A 12783-nucleotide genomic window follows, 5' to 3' on the forward strand; every position below is an offset into this window, starting at 1 on the left:
TATCCTCATTCCTCACAGGGGCTCTAGGAATAGGGGGTGGTTTTGACATTTTCTCAGGTGAAATTGCAGGGATTGAGAGTGTGTCTGTATCTTGGTAGAGGTCACAGAGCTGAAAAGTGAGAGATCTGGGAAGCAAGCCCAGTTAGGAACATGCTGGCTGGGCAGGAGCACTGATTCAGGAGTCCATCTCCAGTTCTTTTTCCTCTTCTCAGTTCTCTGGTATGAGTCTTTTTAAGGGCCATATAAATGCACCCCTTATTTCCCTCCAACTCTTTTCCAAAGATGACAGCCACATGCGCCTGATTCTTTTACTTGAATACTTAGCTAGGAGCTCCTGTGTGGTGGGCACCTGTGCTTTGCTGAATCATCTCTCTCTGGGACACGGAGTGGATGCAGCAGGCTTGGGGGCAGTGTGGTGAGGGGCACAGAGCTTGGCTTCAGAGTTGGGACTTAGTTTTGAACCCTAATTGTGGCACACACATGGCATGTCTTGGGATGAACCTTGTGAGTCTGCACCTCAGCCTGTAGCTGTGGCAGGTGCAGTCTCATTGCCCACAGGGTCCCTGCCAACATAACCTGCACTGGTGCAGGAAGCCAGTGGTGGGGTACTAAAGAAGGGCTGCTATCTGAAGAGTGAGCCACGAGGACACGCTCCCAAGAGTACTAATGCTGTGTCTGTGTGGCTTCTCTGGGCCCCTGAGCAGAGTGTGTCATCATGGAACCCTGTTTCTGGGCAGTCTTCTGCATGGGCATGACATCCACTTTTATTTGCTGGCCAGAGGGCACAGGTGTTGAAGTGACTCTGAGCTTGCAGAAGGGATTGCCTGATTAGTGTCCTGCCTGCTTCTGACGAGGCTTGGAGCAGAAAGGCACAACAACAGGGCACCATGATTTAATAGCTTCAGCTTTTAAAAAACCCTGAAAAGCGAAAGGAAAACAAAGAGAATAATAAATTCCATGGGACCAGAGGTTAGTCTCATTTATTCACTGAACTGTCCCTAGTGCCTAGAACAGTACCTGGCAAATAGTAGTTTAAATCCTTGTTGAGTGAGTTATATCAGCATTTTCTTTCCATGGAGTACCACTGCTAAGTGTCCCCATGTAGATGATGTTATTGGATCTTCACCCCAATTCTGTATTGCTTGATGTGGAGACAGAGGTACCAGAAAATGACACAGTGAGGACTCAAAAACTGTCCAGGTACCCCACATCCTCTTTCCTGAGCAGAAATGAAGCCAATGTTGTTGAACCACTCAGCCATCTTACTGTGAAACTGTATGGCCTCAGGCATAGCTCTTTGAAGATTTTTTAGATGGAACTTTGGGGTTCCACGGAGAAGGCAATGGCACCCCACTCCAGTACTCTTGCCTGGAAAATCCCATGGATGGAGGAGCCCGGTAGGCTGCAGTCCATGGGGTCGCTAAGAGTCGGACACAACTGAGCAACTTCACTTTCACTTTTTCACTTTCATGCATTGGAGAAGGAAATGGCAACCCACTCCAGTGTTCTTGCCTGGAGAATCCCAGGGGCAGGAGAGCCTGGTGGGTTGACGTCTATGGGGTCACAGAGAGTTGGACACGACTGAAGTGACTTAGCAGCAGCAGTTGGGGTTCCAAATCAAGAAAAGTTACTTTGGTTACCAGTCTCATTATGAATATGCAAACTTGGCCTGATCCTCACACATCCTGAAGCATTTACAGATAAGAAGCAGCTAATTTGAGACTATCTTTCTTATTAATCTTTAATTACTCATTACAGAAGTATCAGAAATTTGCATAATAAGAAGAGCTAACTAATTACATTGTGAATCCTTTATCAGTCAGGATTTATTGTTCTGTTAACAAAACCAATCGATTGAAATAATCTCTGTAAGTTCATTAAGATATACAAACAGTGTCAGCTCAATAATGAAGAGAGGATGATTAAGACAGTTAAAAGTAGACATGCCAGTTATTATAGAACAGTTAAGGAAAAAAATTATTTTTTTTTACCCCAAATTGGTCGCTTATATAAAGAAACCCATTAGAGGGCCCATTAACCCTCACTGTACATCTGTTTATTAGTTTTCAACATAAATGATCAGCTTCAAGACTATTTACATAATTATTTTGACATCTATAAGGATTCTCTGACCTTTTTTATTTGAAGACTCTATAGTAAAATCATGAACTCTGCTCCCTTAATGGATAAGGGGATGGATCAAATATGTTCAAATTAATTTTAAAAGCCTGAGGTCATAAAAAGAACCACTAATTAGTAGTAACTCTTAACATACTGATTGCTTTTAATGTAGGCAACATATATAAAAATTTTAAACAACTCTGTAATGTTCCCATTCCCTTTCCTTTGGCACATATTCTTTCAAATTTTTCTATCTATATGAACACATATTTTCCCCACAAAAATCGAATCCTTTTTTACAGAATATTCAGCAACTTGCTTCTATACTCATATTATATCAAGTGTATCTGCAGAACAGAGTCCCATCCTCTATAGTTTGCCTTAATTTTTTAACCAGTCCGCCTTTGTAATCTCTTTTCTACATTAGAGTGCTACAATCCATGGACTCGTGAATATATTTTTGTAAGACTGGCTATGCTTCTGTTGAATAAACTCTGTAAGTTAAATTGCTACACTGAAGGACAGTCTGCACAGAATTAGGAATTATCAGAATATCCACTAAGTAGGGTATAATATTTACATACTTAGAAATTGTATTGTCAACTCCATCTGATATAACTAAATACCAAATATTGAGTGGCTTAAACAACATTAATTTATTTTCTCCTAGTTACAGAGGCTGGAAAGTTTAAAATCAAGGTCTGGCAGGACTTAGTTTCTGATGAAAATTCTCTTCCTTGCTTGCACATAGCCACTTTCTGGTCTGCACATTATGGCCTTTTCTCCCTATGCTTATGCAGAAAGAGAAAGAGGGCAAGCTCTCTCATGTCTTCTGTTATCAGGGCATAGTACCACCACAAGAGTCCTACCTTCCTGACCTCATCTAACTGTAATTATATATTATATATGGCCATAATAATATCTCCCACCAGTCCCATCTTCAAATACCATCACACTGTGGATTAAGGGCTTCAAAATATGAATTAAGTGGAGGACACAAACATTCAGTCCATAACAACAGTATTTTGAGGGTCCTAATCACTAGATTTGTAATTGGCAAGTCTTCATTTGCATGTCCTTAAATCACCTCTTCCAACCCTAAATGTGTTTCACCAGTTTTACCTTGACAAATTGTGTGGTGGTTTATTCCTCTATCTCCTTTTCCAGTTTTTACAGTGGCAGAATTGCTCTAGGAATATGTGGTATGTTTTTCCTTTGTCTGTCTAAAGTGGTCTTTGGCTGTCTAGAGGAAGACGCATTGCAGGCTCTTATGAGTATAGGGGGCTGTGATATTTGAAAATCCACCAGGATGCCCTGCAAATCTGTTTGACTGCATTGTTCTTGTTGACTGGATTCCATTTACGGGAGGGGACATTATCATTTCACCCTTCATTACACTGTCAGTTTTCTCTTGCTTGCTGGGTAGATGTTTGAGAAGACATTTCAGTGTTTTCAGTTCAGTTCAGTTCAGTTCAATTGATCAGTCATGTCCCACTCTTTGAGACCCCATGGACTGCAGCACGCCAGGCCTCCCTGTCTATCGCCAACTCCCGGAGTTTACTCAAACTCATGTTCATTGAGTTGGTGATGCCATCCAACCGTCTCATCCTCTGTCGTGCCCTTCTCCTCCTGCCCTCAATCTTTCCCAACATCAGGGTCTTTTCCAGTAAGTCAGCTCTTTGCATCAAGTGGCCAAAGTATTGAAGTTTCAGCTTCAGCATCAGTCCTTCCAATGAACACCCAGGACTGATCTCCTTTAGGATGGACTGGTTGGATCTCCTTGCAGTCCAAGAGACTCTCAAGAGTCTTCGCCAACACCACAGTTCAAAAGCATCAGTTCTTTGGTGCTCAGCTTTCTTTACAGTCCATCTTTCACATCCATACATGACTATTGGAAAAACCATAGCCTTAACTAGACGGACCTTTGTTCTCAAGGTAATGTCTCTGTTTTTTAATATGCTGTCTAGGTTGGTCATAACTTTTCATCCATGGAGCAAGTGTCTTTTAATTTCATGGCAGCAGTCACCATCTGCAGTGATTTTGGAGCCCAAGAAGATAAAGTCTGTCACTGTTTCCACTATTTCCCCGTCTATTTGCCATGAAGTGATGGGACCAGATGCCATGATCTTTGTTTTCTGAATGTTGAGCTTTAAGCCAACTTTTTCACTCTCCTCTTTCAATTCATCAAGAGGCTTTTTAGTTCCTCTTCAATTTCTGCCATAAGGGTGGTGTCATCTGCATATCTGAGGTTATTGATGTTTCTCCCAGAAATCTTGATTCCAGCTTGTGCTTCTTCCAGTCCAGCGTTTCTCATGATGTACTCTGCATATAAGTTAAATAAACAGGGTGACAATATACAGCCTTGATGTGCTCTTTTCCCTATTTGAAACCAGTCTGTTATTCCATGTCCAGTTCCAACTGTTGCTTCCTGACCTGCATACAGATTTCTCAAGAGGCAGATCAGGTGGTTTGATATTCCCATCTCTTGAAGAATTTTCCACAGTTTGTTGTGATCCACACAGTCAAAGGCTTAGACAAAGTCAATAAAGCAGTAGAAGATATTTTTCTGGAACTTTCTTGCTTTTGCAAGGATCCAATGGATGTTGGCAATTTTATCTCTGGTTCCTCTGCCTTTTCTAAATCCAGCTTGAACATCTGGAAGTTCACAGTTCACTTACTGTTGAAGCCTGGCTTGGAGAATTTTGAGCATTACTTTACTAACATGTGAGATGAGGGCAATTGTGCAGTAGTTTGAGCATTCTTTGGCATTGCCTTTCTTTGGGATTGGAATGAAAACTGACCTTTTCCAGTCCTGTGGCCACGGCCAAGTTTTCCAAATTTGCTGGCATATTGAGGGCAACACTTTCATGGCATCATCCTTTAGGATTTGAAATAGCTCAACTGGAATTCCATCACCTCCACTAGCTTTGTTCATAGTGATGCTTCCTAAGGCCCACTTGACTTCACATTCCAGGATGTCTGGCTCTAGGTTGGTGATCACACCATCGTGATTATCTGGGTCATGAAGATCTATTTTGTACAGTTCTTCTGTGTATTCTTGCCACCTCTTCTTAATATCTTCTGCTTCTGTTAGATCCATACCATTTCTGTCCTTTGTCGAGCCCATCTTTGCATGAAATGTTCCTTGGTATCTCTAATTTTCTTGAAGAGATCTCTAGTCTTTCCCATTCTACTGTTTTCCTCTATTTCTTTGCATTGATCACTGAGGAAGGCTTCCTTATCTCTCCTTGGTATTCTTTGGAACTCTGCATTCAGATGGGTATATCTTTGCTTTCGCCTTTGCTTTTCACTTCTCTTCTATTTATAGCTATTTGTAAGGCCTCCTCAGACAGCCGTTTTGCCTTTTTGTATTTCTTTTCCTTAGGGATGGTCTTGATCACTGTCTCCTGTACAGTGTCACTAACCTCTGGGGAGAAAGTAAAAAATACAATCTTAATAATGTTGGAAGCTTTTGTACTTTGTAGGCATTTTGGTTGTACAATTCTAATTCATCCTTGCCATTTGATTTTCAGTGCCATAATGGGGAAGGAAGGAAGGGAATTTAAATAGTGGAAAAGATTTTCCTTGCCCATTCCAGCCATTTTACATATTTGCATGTTTATATTACCTTCATTGCTAAGTGCATCTTATATGTTATACTGAAAATTTCTTTCCAGATCTTTCCAGAGAATAAAAATGAAAAGATAATGCTAAAACTTGTTTTAGTTTTCCTGAGCAGGATATTGCAAAATCTAAGATCAATGAACTAAATGATTAAATTATGAAAAAATTGTTGAAATATGAGAGTGATTTTGTGCAGTTGAAGTTAAAATTTAAGGTCAAACCACTGATGCATGAAGAGAGATGTTTCTGACAAGAGAAAAGCCGTATTTTTCTGATTCACTTTGAAGTCTAACTCCAAGCCATGCATTAAATTAACAATATTATCATAAAAATAAGAGTGCTAATTCTGTTCCATGCTGAAATTTGAAAAATGATTTTACAGAAGCCTAAGCCATGCATTAAATGAACACAGTATTAACTGGGCTGATATTGTTAAATCAATTTAAATGCCTCCTGTAGGCTGTGTTTGTGCAGAGTTGAATAGGGAAGAGCGTCATTTGTTAGTTCAACTCAGAACTTTCTGGTGCCCTGGTTTTAATTTGCAGATTTTCTTCAGAGCTGTTTCTCCAGTGCTTTGCCTGCTGTGGATTTGCTTTTTAAAGTAATCGATTCCGTATTAAAAGTATAAGGATGGTATTTTCTTTCGGTGCTCATTTGTTCTGTATTGCTAATTATGTCCAGTTGTGTTTCAAATTACACAAGAAGCTTTTGTAATGCAAAAGATCCCTGGGATGCCTTGTGTTGGTGAAAATATTGTGGGTTCATCTGCTTCATTACATAATCTCTACACATTTTCATTCTAAAGGTTATTTAATCAAAAGTGCATCAATAAAGCCATAAAGTATTTAATAGAGTTCCAGCAGTTCTGCATCACTTTCTTGCATTGTATAATCATACCAGTATTTTAACTCTATCCTTTTTTGGTTTTTGTTTTCTGCCACTTAGGATTCTCTAAAATGTACCGATTTACTTCCTTTGCATTTTATCATCTGTTTTTTGAAGAGGCTAGAGATTCTCATCATATTATTTTATTTATTTTTTTGTCTTTGTGTCAACTTTTTTTCTTCTTTAGGCTTTGTTTCTAATCTTTTCCATCGGGAATCTTTAATTTTGCCTTTCATTTCTTTGTTCTGGTTATTTATTTATTCAGCAAATGCTATTGAGTGCTATGAGTTAAGTACTGGGACTGCTTTGGTAGGTAAGGAAGACAGGTTTTCTTCCCACATGAGCTTTAAAGGTTTGGGGTTTGTATGTGTTGGCTATGGACGCAACCAGGAAGAAAGAAGGTGCTCGCAGTCGAGTGTAGACAGAGCAGTCTCAGAAAAGGGCAGGATAGTGTGGAGGCTGAGAGCGCACAGAGCTGGGCCATGCAGCCAGCTAGGACTCAGTGGTGGCTTCTTGGAATAAGCGATGATGAAGTGAACACGTAAAGACAGATGGGCATTAACCAGGAGTATGCAGTGAGATAGGGCAGGAAAAATAGCAAACAATTGAGGAGGAAAGTGCTGTTTTGAAATTGTAATAAATCCTCTCCCACCCCCAGGAAGTATAGACCTGGCTGGCTTGGCTGCAAGGAGTTCAGTGACTGGATGTAGTAGACTGGGGGTGAATGTGGGAAGCAGAGAGAACTGGTGAGTGGGGGTGATGCGGAAAAGAATGGTACTGGGTTGAGAGGGCCGGTCCAGATCAATCTGTGTGTTCAGCCAGGTAAAGGAACTAGTACATCTGCTGAAGAGAGGAAAGAAGTCTGAGCTGCAGGGTGACGTGTCCACATGTTCCCTAAAGTCTCTCTCTTCTTCATGAGGCCTTTCCTCAGTCTCTTTTATAGGCAGCTGATCATCTTGTTCTGTTAGGCCTGAGAGATGCATTGCTTTCACTGATCATCTCCAGCTTCCAACGTTAAGCAGGATTTTGAATCCCCGGTATCATGCAGAGCCCACAGTAACCTGCCCTTTGCTCTCCAGTCTCTGGGCTGAAATTTACACAAGCCAGCATGTGACACGATTCTGCACCAATGCTAAAGCTTCCATGAATCTTAGCTGGTGAACCCAACCCATTTATTCTTTGTTTTTAGATTCTTCTCCCCAGAGTTCTGGCCATTCATTGAATGAAACTTGGCTTTCCACTTTTACATCATCATTAAAATTCCCATTGAGGATTTTGCTGTGTCCTTAAAATGAGAGATTTGGGAGTACTTCCAGAGATTGGTAAAAAGGAAAGAAAAGGCAGATAGTGATGTATACCTTGCTGCCAGAGTATAGAGTTTGGTGGTTGGCCTGAAGAGAAAGTAGTGGGTTGTAGCCTGACATATGAAGAATAACATGGGTTTCTTTTGAGCAACCCTCCCCGCCCCCTGCCTTTTTTTTGAGTGGACCATGGGCACTTTCCTGGTAGCTCAGATGGTAAAGAATCTGCCTGTGGTGCAGGAGATCTGGGTTCTATTCCTGGGTCAGGAAGATCCCCTGGATAAGGGAATGGCAACCCATTCCAGTATTCTTGCCTGGAGAATCCCATGGACAAAGAAGCCTGACAGGTCCATGGGGTCGCAAAGAGTCGGACACGACTGAGCAACTAACACTTACTTAGTTATGACATCACAGATAAGTACCTTTTATGGTGAAAAGGAAAAGTATATATTATTGAGCATGTTCTTTTACTAATAAAAGTAAGAGGAAGTGTTTCCATGATTACCCCACAGTAATGATCATGGGCAAATTTAGCCAGTGTTTGATATCTGTGACACATGGCAAATGCTTATTCAGGAGGGAAACGAATGAAGGATTTCATGGCAGATACCTTCCTACGAGGGGATTTGGCAGTAGGCCCCCAGCACTGTCTTGGCTCCCTGTCTGCCAAAGACCCAGGTTCAGGGAGGGTTCAGAGTTTGGCAAGGAGTGGGGCAGCGTGCAGCTGCACAATGTGGTGGTTTCTGTCTCAAGTGTTTTGAGTCACCTGTGGGTGTGGAGCAGTACTTCTTTCCACCAAATACGGTGTCTGTGCTCTCTGGAGAGGGCAGGGGCATGTGAGCCCTGTTTCCAAGAGTAGGTCATGGTCATTGCCCCACCTCTTTCCTACTTGCCACCTCCTATATAGTCTATCTGTCAGTCTTCTATGAAGCACACAGCACAGTCACATATATATATTTTCTGTCTTTCTTCGTCTCATGCACCCACACACTTTCTTTCTCTTTCTTCCATGAGAGTTCTGTGTTGACTCTTCACTGAACCATCTCATTTCATCCTCACAGTAAGTTCATGAGAGAAGTTGGTAACAATCCCCATTCCCCTGATATGAACACTGACTAAAAGAGCAGAGATGCTTTAGTGAAGATCACCTAGCTGGTGTGTGTCTGAGCCTGGATTTGAACCCACCCTGTTTGCCCCAGTTGCTTAGCTCTATGCTCTACCCTTGTGTCAATCAGAGAAGAGCCAACCTGGCAGGCAAAAGGAAGAAGGAAACTGACAGCGACTGATACCTTGCATCTGTGTGGCAGATTCTAAGCTCTTTAAAGAGTGAACGTTCTTTGTCCATCTTCTCACCATGTGATTAGTGGGCTGGCTGGACCATCTCTGGGCTGCCTTGACTCTATCCTATCCTGCTAAGAGACTCCTTCCATTTTCCAGAAACTTGGAGGAAAGACTAAAAAGTTTGAGGAGAAAGGGAGGTGGCTGAGTGCCTCCCTAGAGTTCACTCCTAGTCATGGGAGGGAGCCAGAGCAAATGGCTGAACATTATTGCATCTGGCTAATGATTATATGGGCTTATTCAGTGGCTCAGTGGTAAAGGATCTGCCTGCAATGCAGGAGTCGCAGAAAACGCAGGTTCAATCTCTGGGTGGGAAGATCCTCTGGAGGAGGGCATAGCAACCCACTCCAGTATTCTTACCTGGAAAATCCCATGAGCAGAGGAGCCTGGAGGTCTACAGTCCATGGGGTCACATAGAGTCAGGCACAAGCGAAACCACTTAGTATGCATGCAGGCAATGATTATGTGCATTGCATCCTTTTCTATAAGACCACTGATATCTAATTGTTTAAGTAGAGATGATGGAGAACTGAAGGAAGCCGTTGTACCTTAGGAGTGGAGGTGACCAGATCTTTATCGTAAATCGACTCGGCCATCTCACATCACTGTTTCACAAAGTAGAAATATAGGGGACATCCATTAAAATGTAGAAATGGAAAGTTTTCCAAATGGAGAGCTGCTGGGAGCCTGGGAGCAGCTCTACACACAGGGTGCTCTTGGTGTCCCCCTCTGGAGGAGTGCTGGGTAGCATGATGATCATGCACAGCCCATGGGCCTCTTTGGCACAGCCGCCTGGTGTGTGCTGTCCCTTCACACGGACAGCTGAGCCCAGCTCCCTTTGGTGATACAGTCCAGATTGCTCAGCATAGTTTTGTCCTGATGCAGTCAAGGGAAATTAGTTAACTGCAAGCTCGGATGATGCCACTAACAAGCTGGCAGGGGTTCAGAAGAGCAGATTCCTCCATTGTGGCCACGACTTGTACAGTGACAGTGAGCATGGTTTTGATTACTGCACATGTTCCTCCTTGATGAGGGCAAGAAATTCTTGGTCTTCTTTACTTGTAAGCCCCCACTGCGGCCCCCCACATATTCAGGCCTTTACATACCAAAGCAATTTCAGGTATTTTGCATTGTTGGATCTTCACAGGGGCCTGTGGAGGGTTAACAGAAGGTGAATTAGCACCTTATACATAAGAATCTGGGATCAGAGATGTTTAGTGACTTCCCCAAGGCCACACAATTAGTGTATGACTGAGTCAGGACTTGGACCCAAGAGTTCTGACTCATGCCTCATCTCACATGCTAGTAAAGTAATGCTCAAAATTCTCCAAGCCAGTCTTCAGCAATATGTGAACCATGAACTTCCAGATGTTCAAGCTGGTTTTAGAAAAGGCAGAGGAACCAGAGATCAAATTGACAACATCTGCTGGATCATCGAAAAAGCAAGAGAATTCCAGAAAAACATCTATTTCTGCTTTATTGACTATGCCAAATCCTTTGACTATGTGGATCACAATAAACTGTGGAAAATTCTTCAAAAGATGGAAATACCAGACCACCTGACCTGCCTCTGGAGAAACATATATGCAGGTCAGAAAGCAACAGTTAGAACTGGACATGGAACAACAGAATGTTTCCAAATAGGAAAAGGAGTACGTCAAGGCTGTATATTGTCACCCTGCTTATTTAACTTATATGCAGAGTACATCATGAAAAATGCTGGGCTGGAAGAAGCACAAGCTGGAATCAAGATTGCTGGGAGAAATATCAATAACCTCAGAGATGTAGATGACATCACCCTTATGGCAGATAGTGAAGAGGAACTCAAAAGCCTCTTGATGAAAGTGAAACAGGAGAGGGAAAAAGTTGGCTTAAAGCTCAACATTCAGAAAATGAAGATCATGGCATCTGGTCCCATCACTTCATGGGAAGTAGATGGGGAAACAGTGGAAACAGTGTCAGACTTTATTTTTTTGGGCTTCAAAATCACTGAAGATGGTGATTGCAGCCATGGAATTAAAAGACGCTTATTCCTTGGAAGGAAAGTTATGACCAACCTAGATACCATATTCAAAAGCAGAGACATTACTTTGCCAACAAAGGTCTGTCTAGCCAAGGCTATGAGTTTTCCAGTGGTCATGTATGGATGTGAGAGTTGGACTGTGAAGAAGGCTGAGCGCTGAAGAATTGATGCTTTTAAACTGTGGTGTTGGAGAAGACTCTTGAGAGTCCCTTGGACTGCAAGGAGATTCAACCAGTCCATTCTAAAGGAGATCATCCCTGGGATTTCTTTGGAAGGAATGATGCTAAAGCTGAAACTCCAGCACTTTGGCTACCTCATGCATAGAGTTGACTCATTGGAAAAGACTTTGATGCTGGGAGGGATTGAGGGCAGGAGGAGAAGGGGACGACAGAGGATTAGATGGCTGGATGGCATCACCGACACGATGCACATGAGTTTGAGTGAACTCCGGGAGTTGGTGATAAACAGGGAGGCCTGGTGTGCTGCAATTCATGGGGTCGCAAAGAGTCGGACACGACTAAGTGACTGAACTGAAGTCAAGAATCAATATGTGAATGTGTTTCAGGCAAAATATAAAGTTTTACCTAGAAAAGTTTTACCTGGAAATATAAAGTTTTACCTGGAAAACATAGTTGAAAAGTTTTGGGCTGTAAGTTACAGAACTGAATGAAAGTTGCTTCATTATATAGATATCTCAGAATCTCATGGAGAGGCCTCAAGGAGAGCAACTGTAGTTTGGTACAGTGGTTCAACAGTGTAACAAGGACCCACACTGGATCTGTCTTCCTGCTCTGTCTTCCTTGGGCCTTGCTGTCCATTTTTAACCTTGTCAACCTTTGCAACCTCATGGTTACAAAATAGCTGCTGCAGCTCCACAGTAGCATCCCAAGAGGGAAAGAAGGCAGTGGATATAGAATTCTGAGTTTTCCTTTAGTGGAAAGAAAAAAAAGTTTATGGAAACTGCCCAGAAAACTTACCTCTTGTGTTTTATTGGCTAGGATTTGATTAATTGATCACTCCCAGTTGCAAGACATGTTATGAAGTTCTGTATCCAACAGAGGGGGACCAAATACCTGTGATTGACTAAGAAAAATTATGCTTCAAAAATAAAAGAAATTAAACTTTAGGAATGGGCATATCATCACCTTAGACCAAATCAGTCAACAGAGGCTACTTCCCAGAGGAAGTAAGAATGAGGTGGCCCAGAGGATGAATAGGCACCATTTGGGAGATGCCAAAGGAGAACTTCAGGCAGGAGGCCCAGTGGTGGAAGGCCTGAAGGTAAAGATGGGTCATCTCAGAGGACAGGAAGGGAATTAGGGCTGACCAGTGCTGAGTTTATGTGGAGAAGGCAATGGCACCCCACTCCGGTACTCTTGCCTGGAAAATCCCATGGACAGAGGAGGCTGGTGGGCTGTAGTCCATGGGGTCACTAAGAGTCAGACACGACTGAGAAACTTCACTTTCACGCACTGGCGAAGGAAATGGCAA

General features: G+C 42.4%; 1 protein-coding gene across 3 annotated transcripts in view; it reads left to right on the forward strand.

Moving 5' to 3' along the window:
- The window catches only part of CACNA2D3 (calcium voltage-gated channel auxiliary subunit alpha2delta 3), a 903947-nt gene that overhangs the window by 459005 nt on the left and 432159 nt on the right, over positions 1-12783 (forward strand). The gene's annotated exons all lie outside the window — the stretch shown is intronic.

This window comes from Bos indicus x Bos taurus, chromosome 22, assembly GCF_003369695.1.
Source record: "Bos indicus x Bos taurus breed Angus x Brahman F1 hybrid chromosome 22, Bos_hybrid_MaternalHap_v2.0, whole genome shotgun sequence".
In the NCBI taxonomy this organism is placed as follows: Eukaryota; Metazoa; Chordata; class Mammalia; order Artiodactyla; family Bovidae; genus Bos; species Bos indicus x Bos taurus.